General features: G+C 40.8%; 1 protein-coding gene across 1 annotated transcript in view; it reads right to left on the bottom strand.

Moving 5' to 3' along the window:
• dlgap1b (discs, large (Drosophila) homolog-associated protein 1b) overlaps nucleotides 1-15,726 on the bottom strand; it is a 110,712-nt gene that overhangs the window by 50,972 nt on the left and 44,014 nt on the right. Inside the window, exons 6-9 of the mRNA XM_077623922.1 lie at nucleotides 14,381-14,438; nucleotides 13,254-13,384; nucleotides 11,997-12,061; nucleotides 9,371-9,560 (exon numbers count right to left, since the gene is read on the bottom strand). The gene's annotated coding sequence lies outside the window, so the exon portion shown is untranslated. The remainder of the gene's footprint in view (nucleotides 1-9,370; nucleotides 9,561-11,996; nucleotides 12,062-13,253; nucleotides 13,385-14,380; nucleotides 14,439-15,726) is intronic.

The following is a 15,726-nucleotide window of genomic DNA, read 5'->3' as shown; positions in this document are numbered from 1 at the left end:
ATACATATATACACATATATATATACATACATATATACACATATATATGTATATATATACATATATATATATATGACACCATGAATGGGCCACTTAAATATATATATATATATATATATATACATTTAAGTGGCCCATTCATGGTGTCGCCCGCCTTGCGCCTGTAGTTCACTGGGATAGGCTCCAGCACCCCCTGCATCCCTTGTGAGGATAACCGTTCTGTAAAGTGAAGGAATCTAAGTTTGAATTCCTATAGCGGTCCAAATAGGACCCAACATCCTTCCTAATTTGCTCCTCCGCCGCCGCTCGCTCCCAAGAAACGCAATAAACGCATGGCAAAGCAGATTATTCTGGCCATTTTTAAAGCCTGTTCCAATTTGACTGTCACCATTGTGACAACACACAGCATCCCTGCTCCAAATATGCAAATACAGAACCGTCAGTGTGTCGAAGTGAAACCTTCCACAATCTCCATTGCCATCAAACCAAACAGAAGCGTACGCATGGGTGTTAAATATCACATGATGTGATGTCCCCCCGTGCGCTGCTTTACGTACATAAACAACCGTGAGCATCACTGCCACCAAGCATTCCCTCGCTAACACACGCACACACACTCTGCCGCCATCTGTCACGCCGTAACCTCGCTTTCCTTCCGAGTCCTGCCGGGCGGGACACTCGCTCGCTAATGAATCCATAACTTTGTTACCGCCTCGTTACGGCGGTTAGCAGGCGCGCCGTAGTTGGATTTATCGCCATCTAATCGAGTAAAGGCATGGTGGAGTCAATGTATGGATGACGCTCGGGGGGGCGAGACCGCCTCATTTGTGACCTCCGTCGAGGCGCCCATCTGCCCGCGACAGGTTCCGAATGTTTATGAAAACATGTTCCCATCGCGGGCAATAACAGGCTGTTACTGACAAACCTTGCAGTGTTGTGAATGATGGGTTCTCTCACGGACACACGCAAAACTGTACAATTTCACACTATCTAGAGGAAGATATTAAAACAGACTCCGCTGGGAACAGAAATGGGGGGAAAGCTGAATCTCTAAGGATATTATGTGGGAAAGAAACCTGGTGCGGGTGCAAAGTGAGGAGTTGCATCACTAACCAAAGTGAGAAACCTTTCAAGCTCAGGCTTGGTTTGTGAAGGTGCTCCAAAATATCCAAATATTCATTCAACAAGGGCAGATTTTAGTTTAATGAACCTAACTTTAGTTTTTTTTATGTATGATTCTGCTGTTTAAATCAATTACTTTACGTGTTTTAAGCTTTTTATGTTAAAATGCTGTTGGAATTGCAAGACTTAGCAACTACACACTCAATATCACATAGATTCACTCATTCTCACAAATTATTTGTTTTACCTTCTGCCCAGTCATACCCTAATCCAGGGGTCGGGAACCTTTTTGACGAAGAGAGCCATAAACAATTCATATTTTCTAATGTTATTCCTTGAGAGCCATACTCCGAATTTAAAAGTCAAAATACATGTAAATGGGTGTCTTTTATTTTAGTAATTTCACCACTTTTAAAGTGGAAAAAAAAGAATACTTTTGACCACATTCTTATACAGTTGCTAATCAATGAGAGGATGCATTCTAGCAGAGTCTAATGCAAAAAAAAAGAAGACTAAAGCAGCACTGGACGTAGTATCTCAGTTCTGTCACCAGCGGGTTCCATATTTTAGCTCACAGGTTAGCGAAGAGCCAGATGCACCCATCAAAAGAGCCACATGTGGCTCCCGAGCCATAGGTTCCCTACCCCTGCCCTAATCTGTCCTTCCTACCTCGTCTTCTCCTAAGAATTGTTAGGGTTTTGGGCATTTTATTGTTTCTCCATTGTGTTAATGGGATGTAAAGTACTTTGATTTACCTTGTGTTCAATTACCTGTTTTTACAAAAAAAAAAAAAATGCTGTGCCATGCCTTAATGCAAAATCATCCCTCTAAATAAAGCACCGCCTCAATTTACAAAAATCCCAGTCAATGTCTATCCTTTCTCCACAAGACCTAGACAACAGCTACTACTACTTTCCGACTTCTTGTGCTGTCTTGCACGTAATCTCCTAGATGGGGGCGCTAATCAGATTAGCTGCACGTACGGCAAAGGCGGGTGGAAGGGGTTAACTAGCCTGGCCAGCTTTACCCGTTGACCTTTGGTGACGATAATCCCGCAAACAACTGGGCGAGCAGTCTGACCCCAACAAGGCATTGTGTTCTGAAATCAGATTTGCGTTGCACAGCGCTCCAATTCTCATTATCGAAAATATCAGCTCAACACGCTTTCTATAACGATGATATCATGATGGAATGAACATTCCATGGAGCGGGGCCCCCGTGACTGCTTCAACTAGCAAAAGGCTATGCTACGGAGGGCCATGTAAATGTCACTGTCTTTGAGGCAGAGCTCTGCCGAGCGTGAAATGAAATCTGGCAGAAATTTGGGGCCTCACCTTTCCGCGCAGAACGCATATATAAACACCTGACGTTCAATCTATTACTAATAGAAAAGGTTAAAATAATCTAGGTCAACTTCCTCAAAGGAAATAATTACCTAACCCAAAGCTACAGTATTAAAAAAAAATCGATTATTATTATTGCTATCATCAAATCTGCCATTTTTTGATAATCCAGACTAATCCTCTGGTTTATGTAGTCAAATCAGGATTAGTGTATGTGTACTACATGAGTACTGAAGAATGCACATGTAAACAGTGGTTTTAGACTCAAGTCCCCGAGATTGTAATCAATCTAGTATAGCAGATTAGGCACACATCAAAGAAATAGTTGTTACTAGCGCTGCACCGAAAACCATTTTTCAGCTTCCGACACCCCCGCTATATTTCGATTGATTTGGGGAATCTCTCCGGGACATTTTTTTGTTCATTTGTCAGTTCCTGCTGATTTGGGGGAATTTCCAGGATACTTCTAGTTGGTTTTAGGGCATTTCAAAGTTCTCGCTAACGTCCTTTGTCGGGAAAAAACAAAAGCATTTAATTCTGTACGTACAGTATGAATCAGCTACAAAGTGCCCGTCAGGCAAAACGACCCCGTGGACCGGATCGGACCCCCCTATCCGCACCTTTGACACCCCTGCTATATGGTCTAGAAAAGATGGATAGTTCCCAGTTTGCTGACACCACTGAGGGGACGGATAAAAGGAAGACCACACATGGCGCATGCAAGGTTTGATAAAAGGACGCTAGACGTGTGATTATACCCGCTGACTTGGCAGAGGCGGCCATTTCCCATTCAAAAACTGAGGGGATCAATTAAATTGCCTGTCGTCACCAAAAAATAGGCCTTCCATAATCGCCATTGTTGCGGCCGCTTTATACCGTCTCTGTTCTCGGCCCGCAGTCAGGCGCTTATAGCAGGACTTGCTGGAAATAGTCTACTCCATTCCATTTAGAGCTGGACCTTTTGGTGGCTTATCTCAGCCAACGGCTTCTTAAATAAAGCTCTTTGCTTTAAATAAACCCGAGCGACGGTCACTGAGACTTGAAAGGATCCACCACAGTCTAGGCCTTCGATAGCAACGGTAAAACTCAAATGGTATGAGTAAAGAACTGGATGATTGTTTTATAAAAAAAACAAAAGAGAGAGCAGAATAGAAGATAATTTAGTTTTGTCCTGATCATTTTTTGCATCCGACGGATCAGTGACGCGCAACGGCTTTGCCAAATGACACTTTGGCCGAATGTAACTGCGATCACACGCCCGCCCACCACTCCAAAGCGTACGGGGAGCTCTTCGTCATAACCCCGATTCATCAAAGGCATCCTCCTACGTCAACAGCCGCCGAGGTATTTGGCAGAATGTGTTGCTGCGTGGTGCGCGCTAGCCGGCCAACGGTCAACTTCAGATCAGCCGGGTTAAGCGGACATGGAATCTGGGAATAAAGTTGACTCATTTCCTATCAAGTGTCTTCGAAAAGCATTACATTAGAGTCTTAGACTTAGCGTTCTGTTTCCTTATAAACTTTCCCAATCTGACTTTCCATGTATCCTCAAATCTTTAAGAGCTCCCGTCAAAACTGTTAGAGCCTGTCAGCGTCCTTTCATAAGACATGTCAGCCATCTCCTACGATCACTGTCAGGGGAAGAGACGGGCCTTCCGAAAGCTTCCCCGAGCTTTGGTCTGCATGTAGATGTGTGAGCCCGCGGCTTTACTGCGCAAACATGCAAAGAGCGTTTGATACCGAGAAAGAAGCATTTGAAACAAAACTAAAAAAAAAAGCCTGGCGACTATAATCATTTCTAACCGTGATTCTGTTCAGTCAAAGCTAGAATTTCGTCCTGAGCCACGGGGCTTCTGCGATGACTTTTTCCCATTCAGCGACAACTCCGTTGTCAATAAGGCTGAGCCATCAAAGCGGTCAGCGAGCAGTCAGGTTGCGTTTGGACTAACAAGCTTCACGGCCGCCCGAGCGCTGGAACAAAACAGCGCTTAGCATGCAGCAACTGATTCTGGGACAGAAAGGACTTTGCATGTGTCTCCGAGGGGTTACGGCCAAAGGCCTCCCCAGGTGGATTGTGTTAGCCAACAAAGCTAGTGGCCTTTCACAGTGAGAACGTGCTCCGGCAGTCAGAAGGCAAACAAAGATGCCCGACTTTTCCTTTGTTTCCCCAGTGGGACTGATGTACCCCTTACCCAGTACTGACAGCATGTCTTTATATCAGCAGTGGATATGGCTACTATTATGGGAAAAGGTAATCAAAGACAGGCAGGGGATGGAAATATTTCAAATAAATTGTGGTTGAAAAATGGGGCTATTTTTTTGCATGTTTTGTTATAGTTTTTTGTTTTGTTTTAGACCGCCTGGGGGCAGGCTCAAAAGGTCACTCACTTTGTTCTTGTTGTTGTTGGTGGTGGTGGTGAGGACAATAACAAAAATTGCTACTCTATTTATTCATGCACAGATGGGAATTAATTTGTGATGCACGATAATCAATCTCTGAGACGTGGCAGCATATACGCACTGCAAAATATGGATCAGAAAATGGTAGCTCGAATGAGTTCTGTTGGGCAAATTCTGGGAGATGGACTTACAGGTCCCATTTCCATGCCCTCCTATAGCTTGAAAAGTACGTAACGTTTATTTTGCATTAGTCATTTGCAGTAAAGGAAATTTTGGAAGTATTTTTAAGTTCAAACAGTAAACGTGATCTTTTTGCAGTTTGTATGCCAAATGATTTGTAAACTGTTGACTTGTGCACAGTCGGCACAACAGAAACGCAGGTGTAGAGTCCCGATTCAAGCCTGTAGGCATGAGTAAATATAAAATAAAGCTCCAAAAGGTAAACAACGCTTGACATCAGCCTTGCAATGGCATGCGACTTAGAAGTTACCGAGCATACAGAAAATTCCCTTCGGCAGATTAGCATGCAAGCAGCGTGGAGACCTCGAGTCTTTTGAGACCCTGCTTGGATGGCCTTCCGACACTTCTATTTGTGTACTGAATAAAGTAGAATTGTACTTTAAAGTCCAACAATTTCCATTCTATTCTCTAATTGGCTACCACTGACACGGATTAACACCCAATGCATTTGGAGTGGAAGCATTCCGTAGTGATTGGACCACTCGTTGAAATTGTCACTGAAAGAGTTAAGTGACGGTAAAAAAAAAGGAAATTAGAAGTATATTTTATAAGCCTTTAATTCCTGAAAATGGCAGATCATCTCAAAAGGAAAAGGATTAGCATATTCAGCTACAAAAGGATTGCTGGTTATGGAGCATGAGTAAGCCAACGTTGCTCCAAAGGGGAATTCTCGTTAAAAAAAAAAAATGTATCTGGAAAAACCCAAGTTCTTTTTTTCTACAGGTTTCCTGGGGCTAGCAGCCTGCTTGGTCGCCTATCTTGTTTGTGAAGGGAACAAATTAAATCAGCCGGCTGACAGCTCCCGTACGACCCGTATAAGCGGGTAAGTGTGCGGGAGTGGTGCAGGATGGAGTCCCTTCTAGCCAGATTGGGGGGGAACAGAAGACGTCCTGTTTCCCGATAAGGACGAGAGATGAATCGGGACTGCTCGCCAAAGGCAATGAAACGGTCCCGGAAACAAGACTTGCTGACTCACGGATGCTGTCATCTCTAGCGTGATTGCAACACCGCTACGTCTCATGGCCTTAAGAAAATCAAGTCGTAGGCGGGACAAGTTATGAGGAGAGGTCATAACATCCCCGCAAAACACGGAAAACAAACAAACATGTCACTCATCCTAAAGCCTCCTGGGATGTTAGATTAAAGTTTTTGCGCCAATCTGTTGTACGGTATGTGTTGCCACGGGTCAAAACAAGGCAGTTCGATTGATATTGTTTGGGAAAAACAAATAAACAGCCCAGAGGCAGCTATGCGAAGGTCACGTGACTGACACGGGTATGAGATTTGTGGTGTGTCTGCTACAAATTTGATTAAATATAGGTTCTTGAAATGATGGTTTGATACCAAAACGGTCTAATTTTCTAATTAGAATCCAACAATTTCCTTTGCAAAGGGCAGTATTGGGTAAAATAGCACCTATCTAATATGAATGAAAATGTACGAGGTTATTTGTTTTGTTTGTTTTTAACTCCACGTCTTGCAATGTCCAGAACAATGCCGTAATTTCACTGGCGACAGAAATAAAGAAATAAAACCACTTATTTCACCTTTAAAATTTGTGCTCTACCATTGATGCTATTAACGTAATTAAAATGTCTATGTTGACGAAAAAAGATAGCGGCAAATGAGTTTTTTGCAATGATCTTTGGCGAACAAATAAATGATCCCATTTCCTTGCATAGAGTTAGCATCGATAATTTGTTTTTTTTTATATAAAGTAAAATACTACAGAGTTTAATTTGTCTCACATGGTGAAACAAATATATAACTGCAAGTTTCAGATCATATTTATGATAAAAATCAGCATCAACAATCACGGACCTTTTACAGTGCCAAAAGTTTTATTTTTTTATCAATAAATAATATTATGGCGTGTTTTTTTCCCTTAATAAATGTGTTTTTGGGAGTGACTTGAAACAGATTAACGGCATTAGCATCTATTTTAACGGTGCGTAGGACTGTGCTTCCGTTTAGAATGTTTCCATAACCGCTCAAAAATGCTTTTTATGTAAAAATAAACATACAAAGGTGAAGTTTTGAATGTACTGTAAGTTAAATTCTGTAAATATGCTACAGTTTTAACTGTCTTGGGAGAAAAGAGAAGAATTATCAGTAGCTAATGAAGCAAAGGCAGAAGGTGAAAAGTTCAGCTGCAAGTCCATCATTATCTGACAGGCAAAAACGCCAAGGCAGCGTATAATGACTCCATTTCTACGACCGTGGCCTCGATGTAGATCCTTAACGGGGGATGGGACCGAACGCTGCGTCGAAGTGGCAAAGACATTTTTGTAGGGGGCTGAACGCTTGTTGGAGATGGAAGATAAACAGATAGCGGGCTGCTTCGTAGAGATGGGAAAAAAAAATGTCTGCCTTGCAGTGCTTTTCACCGCCCGAAGATAAAGTTAAAGAGGCAGTTAAAAATCATTAAATACGCTACATGCTGCACGCCTCATTAGTTCAAATGTTGTGTGCGGCTCAGCGTTCCTGCTTCGCGTTGCCTCAAACACGTGCTTGCCTTTTGCTAATCTGCTAATGGTTTCTCCGTAGCCGGCTGACCTCTTCGCCTCCGTCCTTACTTGCATCCTTGACCCTGGATGTCGTCGGAATACCAATTCCAACTCCATACGCCAGCGCGCTAATGCCATTTCTGACGAGAGAGATCACCAGGTGTTTGGCGAGGTGCAGAATTCTTATAAGACTGACTCGGTAAAATACGATTTGTACGCTCCAGGGGTTCTAAATGCTCCGCATATCGAATCGGACGAGAGATCCATTTCCGTCACAGTTGGAGTCGGTCCGGAAAGTCTTTTTACAGATGTGGTATTGTTCATTCACACCTGATGAATTTCACAGGCTACTTGCGACAGTGATTTTTTTTCTTCTTCTTTTATTAACGAAAGGAATCACACGTGGAACGCTAGGCAATTCGCAAGAAGCTTCTGGGGTGCGAAAAAGCCGGAAGCAAGTCGCAAAAGCTAAAGATGAATATGGATGATGACGACCATGACGGTAACAGTGAGAGAAATAGGACAGCTAATATGCAGCGCTGTCAAGATGGAGAATGGAAAGCGAGATTGTGGAGAGAAGCGTATGTCGTTCTCCCGACTGAATTTCAAGGTTTTGACAAAGTTCCGTTTCGCTTCGAATGGTGCCAAAATACATCAGAGCAAAGAAATTCAGTTGGGATTGTTCACTTTGATCATGACCAGCTTTGAGAATATTGTGTTTCATACGACATTAGCATGTCTGTCTTGGTTCAGCAGATAAACCTAATCAATTTTTTCATGCTTTTGTAGTTCTTCAACAGTAGGAATAAATTGGTTTCACCCCAAAAAAACCATCAGGTTCTCAACAAAATCGACATTTTCGCACTCTGTTGTACTCCTAGTCTTCATCTTCAACTCAAAAACGGTGCTGCTTCTCAAATTAAAACAAATTACAATGCAATGACCCAGTTATGCCAATAAAAAAATGTAAATTGCTTCCAGCAAAGTGGCACCAGCACTATCTAATGCTACATGAATGTCAGCCTGAATAAAATAAAATAAAATTAACCAACCCCTAAGCTAAACATACAAAAAAATGCGACTTCAGTATTCATTTCTTGCTTAAAAAAAAAAAAAGACTTTTTCCAACCTTCATTTGGATCCATACATTCCCATATCATGATAGTATAACTATTAGATAATCATGTGTACTGATCAAACCAGTTTAGAAAAGTGAGGTACAAAAACAGTGCTAGTGTGAAAGCACCTGCAATCACACTCACATTTGACCTTATCAAGAAAGCTTTTGACCCCCCCGAACCTTGCCGACTTTCACTATTTACCCCCATGCTCCCCTTATCTAAAAATTCTACTCATACTACATTGTAGGTGCTCTTTTTTCCCACTTCTTTCCTTCAGTCTGTCAATTAAAGTACCCCGACACATATACTACTTATCACACTTTCCCTATCAAGTTAAAATTAAAGAGATAGGGATAAGGTAAAGGTGACCAGCTGTTAATTGGATTCTTCTCAGATTGCCTCATTATCACTTTACACGCCAAGTGGACGAAGGGGGAGGGGGGGAAACGTTGTTGAAAGCTTCCATTGGTCTATTAATGCAAAATATAAGCCCGTCATATCAAGACTAAACGCGGCGTGACGTTCACACGCGCACATTCGGACTGAAATCGGTTTGCGCCACGAGCCCGAGTGATGTGAACGTGTTGAACATTTTTTTTGCGCATTTTTCTTCCCCCCTTCTTTTTGGCTTCTCTTACCTTGGCAACGCAGCTCGGCGTCCGTCTGGCGTGGAGGAAGCCCGGCACGATATTCCTTTGCCGGGAGATGACTGCGGCGTGGATGCAGTAGTAGGACGTCACTTGTTTGGCCGCCTCCAAAGCGCCGTCGTAGTGTCCCCCTGCATCGCTCCGTGTGTTTGGCTGCATCACAGGGCATGTGTGGAAGTGCCTGTATTTGTGTGTGTGTGAAAGAGAGAGAGAGAGAGTGAGAGAGAGAGAAAGAGAGGGAGGGAGGGAGAGACAACACAAGATGAACATGATTGGGATTGAGCAAAACATGGCCTGGACTTATTTGCCTGGATGCAAACTAGCCGTTGATGGTAATAGATGTAGTAGCATATCTTCAAAATATATGTATAAAAAAAGTAACATAGAACATTTTGGTGAGTAGTAGAAAACAACTGAAACAGGAAATCCAAATATTCCTGCATTTTCAACACCGCTTTTCATGGTCAAGAGCGTGGGAGGAAATAATAAAACCAAAAAATGGATGAAACTTGTGTCATATAATGTGAATTTGCTGGAGTAAATAGTAGCATTTTTAGCCTTGATTTAGAGCAGGGGGGTCAGACTCGGGTTGGTTCGCGGGCCGCGTTAACGTCAACTGGACTTCATGTGGGCCGGACCATTTTAGATAAACTTAGATAGACTTTTTATAAATGGATTAAAAGAACTGGATTAAAAGCCCTGAATGTTCCGTTTTTTATAGATCTAAAACAATGTTTATTTAAGCTTTTTAGTAAATATATTTTAAGATTTTACAAAATGATTTTTGAACTAAAAGAACAGGAAAACTTAATTAAAAAACTTAAAATATTGATTTAAAAGGGGGAAAATCAGGAAATTTAATATGCATCTATACTCTTCATTTGAATTTGATCCTAAAACAGAAAGTCGGCACTCATGATTTACTTTCTAGGGCCACACAAAATGATGCGGCGGGCCAGATTTGGCCCCCGGGCCGCCACTTTGACACATGTGATTTAGAGCAAATGCTACAATAAAAAAATTCAATTATGAAATCCAATTCTAAATCCCCAGATGCCCAGAAAAAAAAGCAAGCAAAACAATATATTACATTTAATGTATTTTGCTTGTTCGTTTTGCCCCATTTATTGAATATCAGTTTTATGCCTAAGTGGTGCATCAGCCACACGCTTAAATACATCACATTGGCATCGGGGCACTGTGACTTTGCAGATACATTATGTTGGATGGACAAACAATTGTTCATGTGGGAATATTTGTGTTGTATTTTTTTCGGGGGGGTAGGGGTGCGTAGATTGAGCTCATCGCTAGCTTTCAACTTTTATTGCAGGGAGTCAATCAAGACGTAGTGTGGATGCGTCAGTGAAGTCAATAATCCCTCCAGACTGAAGAGTGATTATGAGCAGACACTCAGGTGTATGAAGCCAAATTATTTGCTGTGTTGTTCGTTGGCTTTTGCCATAATGAATCCCATCGGACCCTGGGAAAAGTTATGCGGTAAATCTTTACAGCCTTTGATAGCAACATGCGGTGGTTTAGTTACAATTCATTTAAGGCTGAGATGCTTTTGCGTCTAAGGGGAGCTGCGCACATTGCGTGTGTTGAGAATCCCGAAGAAAAACAAAAAAAACTGAAGCGATCAATCAGAATTCCATACGGCTTGGGTGTCAAACTCACATTGCAACGACGGTTTCCCTCGGAGGGCCGTTTTGTCTGACAAATAGGGCTGCGACGATTAACGGACAAATCATTTAACTCCTCTTGCTAGGAAATAATGAGTTTTTATGTATGTATTTACACAATTTTATTTTAAAGGGGAGGCAGATGAAAGTATTGCTCATTTATTTATTTTTGTTGAATTAAAAAAGAAAAACAGGATTTAAAAAATATTTATTTTTGTTAAATTAAAAAAAGAAAAACAGGATTTAAAAAAAACGTGTTGTTTATTATTTTTATATTAAAATTATGTGATATCTCTAGTGCTCAATCTTCCATTCAAGAAATGTTCAGAAATTTGTATTTTATCGAAAAACATTCAAAGCACGTTTGCGTTCACGGGCCACATAAGATACCACGGTGGACCGGATCAGGCCCACCGCCTGCAAGTTTGACACCTGTACTGCACAGAATCAAGGTATAGAAACTGCTAAATAATTACACAACACAGCACACACTGGTACTTTAAGATACAAGTTGATTTTATGACCACTCTTGAAACTCAAAACTCATTTTTTAGTCTCCAGGCAAATTTCCTGATTCACTTCTACAAATTTAAGCGACTCCTACGTCAGACAAATGTGAACATAGATCTACTCCAAGTTTTACGTCTACCTCCGGCACAGCATGCAACAGCCAGCTAGTTATCAATAATTCATATAGAGGAACGGAGTTGAAAATATGTGAAAGATGACACACAATTGTCGCCGTATGTGAATGTCACATTTTCAACCCAATTAGCCTCAAACCGCCAGTGTTCGGTTGGTGTGTTTACAAGTGAGCATCGCCATCGAGACGGTTGCTTGGCATTGGAACGCAAATGCGCTGTAGCGACTTCATAATTGCATTCCCGTTTGTAGTTTGTGTCTGTATGAGACATATGAATAATGAATAAGCTTACCTTAATAAAGATTCCGCTGCCGTTGCCACACGGAGACGTCAAGCTTGACTAAATTAATTGTTGGCCTGGAGGTGAGATGAAAAACCAAAAATGTACAATAGTCAGGTAAAAGTACAAAGAAGTAAAAATCAAGTTTCAATTGTTGATACGGACCTAAAAATTTGTATAAAGATATTGAGTCATATTGAGTTCATTCATTCGCTGCCAGCCCTCCCCTCCAAATGGATTGGACATCTAAAAATGACAATGAGTTAAACGGTGAGTGACCAAGTAATGATAAAAAATTCTAATACATTCAAGTGGATGCAGTATTTAAGTATTAAAACCTGTTGGAGTTATTTTGGGTACTATTATATATGTGCGTACAATGAAGAGATATTAATCATTATATGTATGTGTGGAATATTAATCATTATATGTGAAATATTAATCATTATAAGCTTGACAAACGCTTAGTATAATTGTTACCGAAGGACACTTCCCCCTGCAGCTGGCTACGAGGACATTTAATTGTTTTACCCTGGATCCGAGGACTGTTGACTTGACACCTCACCCAGTCCCTGGATCCGAGGACTGTTGACTTGGATTAAAACTTCGACCCTTCACCCAGTCGCAAGTTCACAATGAAGATCGGTGAAGGACTCTTAAATTGCTTTGACTTGGATTCCGGAGCAGATGGCGATATTGAATAAAACCTCCGAAAATACTCGCAATTGTTTTAAAATAGTGTTGCTCGGTTTACCTGATATGTAATTATTGTTCCGCAGTTGTTTTCGACTTTTGACCTTAATTGTGTTGTTCGGGTTAAACGCTTATGCAATTGTTTTGAATAAGATATATTCAAATAAGATGATTCTAATGCAACTAAATGGAGAGGAGAGGATTGGTTTCTTTAGAATGATCTGTGACGAGGACGAGTCAGGATTGATTCTCACTTGCAAGATAACGCTGGATTATGTGCTCCGATGTCTTTCTTTTATTAAAGTAAAACTATTAATGAACTTAACAAAACCTTTTTTTAAAGACAGTAGTATTTTTTCCTATTTTTGTCTCAGAATCAGCAAAAAAAATTGCAGTAATAGTAAAAGTGTGTAAAAATAACCAAAAAATATGTCACCCAAATAAATGTAAAATCAGCGCACAAGCCCTAACGACACCCAGCAGGAGGTGCAGCTTTTTTTGCTGTTATCTTCTCCCGGCCGCCTCCATTAAAATACTTCAGGGATGATCCAGTGAAAGCTTTAAGTATGTTCCCACCTAACATTTGCCATCGAGGCGTGTGCTTCTCTCTGCGGGGACATCTTCCAGCCTTTGATGTTCTCTTCAACACCTCGTCTCTTTTGGAATTCATTCCCATCAAGTCTTTGCCTGCGAGCATGTTGGGGCTCCTTAAAAAAAATGAGTGCATGCTTTTATTAGCTCATTAGTAGACTTTATCCAAGCAGAAAGTCATAACTGCCTAATGAGTATCTATAGTGTAATTGCTACTATTGCACCCGATACGACACTAAAATGACCTACTCAACATGGCCGCCAGCTACGTACGCCACTGTAACAAAAGAAGCGCTTGTCACCCTTCCCGAGATAATTGTGTGACGTCCAATCAGTTGTGTGACGTTTAACTCTGTTGGCAGGGTCTGTAAATGTTATGATGGCAATGACTTTACATTGAGAATGCAATACTTTAGCCTTAAAAAAATAAAAAATAAAATGCAGAATTTGGCAATTTCCTAATAATACAAAGAAAAATGTTTGTTTACATTTGAGGTGTGTTTAATTCAAGTCGAATGATTGCTGTGATTGTAGTAGCTCATAACATATTGAAAATTACTGGGCCCCAATATTGACCCATGAGGGACACCTCAAATATTATCAAATGTGTTTTTTTGTCTGGCAGCTGTTTCTTAATAAATGTTGGGCACGTTATCCCAAACTAATTACAGTTTTTGAACTGTAGGATTCAAATTTCCTTAGAAAAAAAAAGATAAACACTGACATATTTACACATTTAAAGTACATGCCCGTTTTACATGGAAAATAATGATTGGCATACAATGAGATGTGAAAAGAAACCAACATGGATGGAATGTTTATTCGAGATGACTGCTATGTCAAATTGGTGTTTGTATTTCTTGAAACATTAAACAAAGTAAAAAGGCTCCCTCTGATGACTAAGAGTTCAACCGTTGTCTTATTTGTGGTAACAACATTTTGTTGACTAAATTTTTCATGACTCTAAAACGGATGAAAGCTTGTTTTTAACATCTCTGCGGTTTCAACACATTCCATTTTGCATGTGCTTGAGTGCTAAAGGTCCCAAGTACAATCCCAGCAATCTGCCAGGGATAAAAAGAGGCAACGAGTCTGTACGCTTTTTTACTCACCTTCCTTCTCGCCGAGTTCTCCTCCGGGGGCATCTTGTGCTCTTCACACCTCCCTACACTTGACAAAAGAAAGTAACATGAAATATTGAACAAATGTGCCGTTCGGCTAAGCGGATGAACGAGACGTGTGAATTAAAGCAAAAGTAATAAACCAAGGCGAGCTTTCTTAGAGGCGGCTTTTGACCAAATCACACAAGCTGTCAAATTTCATTGAGTTCACGAGTTGAAATAAAATGCCACATGTTGTGATTACAGTAAAATCTCATTTATCGCGGGTAATCGGTTTCGAGACCTGCCGTGAATAACTGCGATGTAGGATTTGTAATTTTTAGGGTGTCTATTTTATATTTTTGGGACTTTGTAAACCCTCTCTCTACTAATATTTAACTCTCCACTGCCTATTAATGGCCAGTGAAATACTCTCAATTGTGACTTTCCTTTTTCCCCGTTTCATGTTTGCTTTATTGTTCCTACACGATAAACTTTTTATATATATTTAGGGAATCCAAGCCGCAAAAAGGCAAGATATTACAATACATTTATAAGCGATTTCGGGTTACCGTATTTTCACGACTATAAGGCGCACATAAAAGTCGTAAATTTTCTCCAAAATAGACAGGGCGCCTTATAATCCGTTGCGCTTTATATATGGACAATACTACAATTGTTATCACGATAAAATAAATCAGTCGATAGGGTACACCATCCTCTACAGCTCTCACAACTACGGCAAGCAGCCCCCGACTCTACTATTTTCCCGTGGAAAAGGTACTGCGCAGTGACTGCTGGGATATATAGTTCTTTTGTCAATACACCCAATGGATTGTGGCCTGTATACATCGACATCAACACAGCTTGACGAAGCATCGAAAGCAGCCTTGGAAAAGTTACGCTAGCTACTATTTGCGAATGGATTGTGGCCGCCTGGACGAACGTATAAAAACTCAGAAAATGAGGACTTTGATGGATTTGTGGATGATGATGACGTGAGTACATTGTAAAATGGCTAAATTAAGTACAACCAAACTCAGTTTTGCTTCCGTTGCCTTTCTAAAAATGTGTTTTTAGCGTGTGGGTTTAGCGTGTATGTTTAAGGTGGTGTATGTTTTGCCATGCCTGGCTGCGTCTATAAAAACGGTGCGTCCTTTGTGTGTGTAAAATACAGAAATAGCACTCGTTATTGACACTGCGGCTAAAAATATGATGTGCCATATAGTCGTGAAAATACGGTAATTTAAAGTAAATTGATAGATAGTTACACTTGACTATACCGTTTCAAGGCTGATTATTTTTTGCCTTAAACCTGGATTTCCCTCACATTCAGGGTAGAGACATTCTTTAATGCT

This window comes from Stigmatopora argus, chromosome 17 (genome assembly GCF_051989625.1).
Source record: "Stigmatopora argus isolate UIUO_Sarg chromosome 17, RoL_Sarg_1.0, whole genome shotgun sequence".
In the NCBI taxonomy this organism is placed as follows: domain Eukaryota; kingdom Metazoa; phylum Chordata; class Actinopteri; order Syngnathiformes; family Syngnathidae; genus Stigmatopora; species Stigmatopora argus.
Note: the sequence above shows the minus strand (reverse complement) of the source record. Positions and strands in the feature narration are given on the sequence as shown.